Consider the following 5,149-nt stretch of genomic DNA (forward strand, 5'->3'; position numbering starts at 1 on the left):
ATAAACATGGGAGTGCAGGTATCCCTTCAACATGATGATTTCCATTACTTTGGGTATATACCCAGAAGTGGGACTGCTGGATCACATGATAGTTCTGTCTGTACTTATTTGAGAAACCTCCATAATGGTTGTACTAATTTACATTCCCACCAATAGTGTAGAAGAGTTTTCTTTTCTCCACATCCTTGCCAGCATTTGTTATTCTCAGTCTTTTCAAAACTTTAATCATTGTTCTTAACTCAGCTTCAGCTTCAATTTTAAGATGTAAGTATCTTTTAATGATATATATGAGTACAATTATATTTACTTAAGAAAACGTTTAGCCATCTGAACAATTGCTTTTTCCTCTGTCTAAATCTATTGTAACACGTCTAAAATCTTACTAATTTTGTGCTCCATATTCTGTTGTGACGGATTTTCAAACTATGTAGAAGTATGTTATGTGAATGTATTTTCCCAAATATTATTCAATCATAGCATTGTAATCCTTATCTTACATTATTCTGGTGGCTATCATTTTAATGAAATTCATATTGGCTTCCCTTATGTATAAAAATTAAACCTGGTTTACTTTTAAATTTGTTTTTTGCAATGTGATAATTCTTTAATCTTTATCTGAGCATCCACAGGTTATGTGACCCTAATCTCTCATCTGTTGGAGAATTTTGCTCGTTTATCTTTAAAACTCTTCTGAGAGTTTGGCAGTAAGTACTGAGACCCTAAATGATTTTTTTTCAAATTTGCCCAATCAGTCGTGGAACAAGGTCTCCCACCTCAGGTCTCTTGTTCTCTGCTCTAGTTGACCTGCTCATTACACTGTGTAACCTTGGTAAGATTTGAAGACTTAGCATTTCTTAGGTTAAAATATATTGACTAAAACTTACATTTTATTAACTCAGATGAAGAGGTATCAACTTTATTAACATTTTACATGAAAGGTTTAGTTTTCAGCTTTCATTTTGTTGCTGAAATCATTTTAACAGGAAAACAGAATTAGTGGTGAACACTACCCCAATTTAAGCATTTTGATGACTTGTTCTTGCTGTTTGTTCTTTTCTGTGAAATTACAGTGGTAATATTCTACAACATACCCTGAGAAAAATCCTCCTCATTTGCAAGGGGAATTAAATTCTTATAATGCTACTAGCTTCTTAATAAGAAAAGGTATTTAGCTACAGTCAGGGAAAAAGAAGTGTTGAGACTGGATTGTGGCCCCTGTCAAACATGTTTTGATTGATGCTTTCGGTTAAATGCCTTTTTGTTTAGTTTTTGGCAATTTTTTTTAATAGCTTGGTCAGCTAAAAATGAAGAGAAAATAGAAATTTGAAGAGTTGCATCTCATTTATTCACTGTGGATGAGAAAATGCATAAATAAGTTCCTCATTGGAAGCTTTTTTTAAAAAAAATGATTATGGTGTTTTATAAGATGTAATATCTCAGGATATGATTATTTGGGGAAGTATAGATTATTTATATGTGAACTTTTTGACTTAAGTGTGACCTTTTTACAGACATATTAATACATTAATATATTATACATCCTACATTATATATGTATCACCCACTAATCCAATACGCATGACTTTTATGATATCTTTTAAACATACGAAATGTCATACGGTGATGCATTAATGAATTAATCATAATGAACCAGATTACTTGATACCAGACTAGAATTATCCTAAGTGTTTTTATGTATTAGCCCAATTAATGATCAAGTCAGTATGGTTTTTTCCCCCAAAGAAGACTGACAGAGTGGCAATTGACTTTCCTAAGGGCATTTATAAATATGTATAAATACCAGTTATATATAACATTTATATGTAATATGTATAATATTTATATGGATATATAACATACACACATTTATATACATATATGCATTTGTATACATATACACAACACTTATACATGCATATAACACATATACATACATTTATATCCATATAAAATTTATATACATACAGATAACACATGTACACACATAATATTTATATGTATACATGTATATAACACTTATAAATGGTACATAAATGCTTATATATAAACAGTTCTAAGAGGCCCTACATGAGAGACAAATCAGCATTCCATGTCAAATCCGTGGTGCATAAATACATAAATCAAAAATGAATAATTTTCAGGGGAAATTATTAATACAAGAGCCGCCCATTAGGATAAGAGGAATAGTTAATCCTGTAACAATTAATAAGATCTAGATAGAGTGTCATAGATGCATGAGATAGTTTAAGAAAATGTGACATTTATTTGAGGAACCCCCACACTATTTCTTATAAAGCCTGCATCATTTTGCAGTCCCACCAACAGTGCATGAGAGTTCCTTTTTCTCCGCAACCACGCCAGAATTTATCATTTTCAGTCTTTTGGAAATTAGCCATCCTAACTGGAGTGAGATGATATCTCAAAGTGGTTTTGATTTGCATTTCCCGAATGCTGAGTGATGTTGAGCATTTTTTCATGTGTCTGTTGGCCATTCGTATATCTTCCTTTGAGAAATGCCTATTCAGTTCCTTTGCCCATTTTTTAATTGAGTTACTTGTTTTTATGTTGTAAAGTTGTTTGAGTTCCTAGTATATTCTGGATATTAATCCTTTGTCAGGTGTATATTTTGGCAATATTTTCTTCCACTCTGTTGGTTGTCTTTTAACTCTGTTGAATGTTTCTTTTGCTGTGCAGAAGCTTTTTAGTTTGACAATAATCCCATTTGTTTATTTTTCCTTGGGCTGCCTGTGCTTTTGCGGTAATATTCATGATCTACCATATGACCCAGCTATTCCACTGCTGGGAATATATTCAGAGAAATGGAAGTCACCATGCTGAAGTGATACCTGTACTCCCATGTTTATTGCAGCACTAACTACAATAGCTAAGAGTTGGAACCAGCCCAAGTGTCCTTCATCAGATGAGTGGATAAGGAAACTGTAGCATATCTACACAATGGAATACTACTCTGCTATGTAAAAGAATGAAATACTACCATTCACAACAACATGGATGGACTTAGAGAAAATTATATTAAGTGAAACAAGTCATGCACAGAAAGAGAAATACCACATGTTCTCACTTATTTGTGGGAGCTAAAAATAAATAAATAATACAAACAAAGGGTTGGGGTGGGGAGAAGACACAACAATCACAACAATTCCTTGAACTTGTTAAGACAAGTGAACAGATATGATCTGTCCTGGGGGGAGGGGAGAGAGGGAGAGGGAGAGGGAAAGAGGAATGGGTAAAGGTACATGAGAATCAACTACAATGATGCCAAGAAGTTAAAATTAAAAAAGTAACATTTAAAGAAGAAATGCTGACAATAAAAAATTAGTATATTGGATTATGATGCTAGAGTAAAATGTTTTGAGTTTATGCGTAATCATTTTACATAGCTTTTAGGGTTTTTTGTTTTTTATACTTTATTTATTATTACGAATATTCATGAGATGCAATGAAAATTGTCACCCCTTGTGCCCATAATATGAGGGCCAGATTCCTACTGGCAGCATACCCATTACCAGAAAGTTGATGTTATTTATTTGGGAGGAGCTAACACAACATTTTGTAACCAATATGCTAGTATCAATTTTTAAAAACAAATGATGAAATTATTTGCATGTTTTATTTATGAATTAACAATATATAGCTTACCCTAAAAAATAAAGTATGTGAGCAATAGCTTCTCATTATTTCTTCCCTCCAGTTTCTGGTAACTTTTAATATACTGCTGTTTCTGAAATTTTTTTCTTTTTAATTTATTTTCCTTAATTGACCCATTGTAGATGTTATTCTGTGACTATATAAAAAAGTCACATGTAAAAATAAATAATGTATGTGAGGATACTTAAAACAATTATACAAAGATTCATTTTACCTTTTAATTCTATTTTTACATGAACTTTTGAAGTACCCTCATACAGAAGAAAATATGTCATTTGGGGTGTACACGTGTTGTGAATTTTGCATTTTCCCATTGTCCTTTAAATATCCATATTTTTCTTTAGAGGTAAACTGTTAAGATTATTCTGTACAGGAAAATTATTAATTACATCTGTAGATTTAGTCATATTGACTTTATGAAGCAATTTAAATCAATGTTTTATTATAACAGTATCTCAGAATGAGTCCACATGTTCCACTGTGTTTTTAATGTATTTTTTGATGAATACAAACTGCTTATGTTGTAGAATTCTCTTGTATTTGCATAATTGAATTACTAGCTTCAAAGTTAAAAGAGTATTGCTTTGGATATAATTCATTTTAATAAGTTGCTGTAAAGATTCAGTTTTTCAACAGTCCTGTGATCTTCTGGTGAATAATAATTATCTAATAGTGAAGGTATATGTTGAAAGGAGAAAATATACTTAAATAAACAATTTCAATTTTTACATAAACATTTGTGTGAATTAAATAGCAATGTGATGGTAAGTTGCTTCTTAAATTGTATTCTCTGTAGTATTTTAAAGTCATGAATCTGAGTTCTTAATATTACACTTGCCAAAGATCATCAAAATCACAACCATCAAGTGACTTAAGTATGACAGGTTGACAACTTGTAAGAGGTCAAGAAGTTCGAAGAATTGAGTGGGAGGTAGAGAATCTATATATTGGAAATAAATTTTCCCATTGATATATCAAAAACTGAGAATGATAGATACAGGTTGGCAGGGTTTCAGCCACCAGCTGCCTGTTAATGACTTTCCCAGCCGTGATAGTTGTAGGGTTGAGTTTTAGACCATATCCTTAATTTTAGATTGTTCATTTATTTATATAAAGGTAAATATTTTACCTAACACTTTTTTTTTCTTTGGATTATGGGCAGTAAATTTGAGTGAATTCAGGATTTCTTTAGCTGGTAAAATACTCCTTTGTTTACTTTTATAAAATTTGAACAAATTCTAAATATGTCTTAGATTGAAGTGGAATGCTTTATACAGTTTCTGAATATTTCTCTTTCTGTTAAAAGTCTACTTGGCAGGGCCGACCTTGTGGCTCACTCGGGAGAGTGCAGCACTGGTAGCGCAGCAGTGCTCCCGCGGGGGGGTTCGGATCCTATATAGGGATGGCCGGTGCGCTCACTGGCTGAGCGTGGTGTGGACGACACCAAGCCAAGGGTTGCGATCCCCTTACTGGTCACACA

This window comes from Galeopterus variegatus, unplaced genomic scaffold (genome assembly GCF_000696425.1).
Source record: "Galeopterus variegatus unplaced genomic scaffold, G_variegatus-3.0.2 Scaffold554, whole genome shotgun sequence".
NCBI classification, from domain to species: domain Eukaryota; kingdom Metazoa; phylum Chordata; class Mammalia; order Dermoptera; family Cynocephalidae; genus Galeopterus; species Galeopterus variegatus.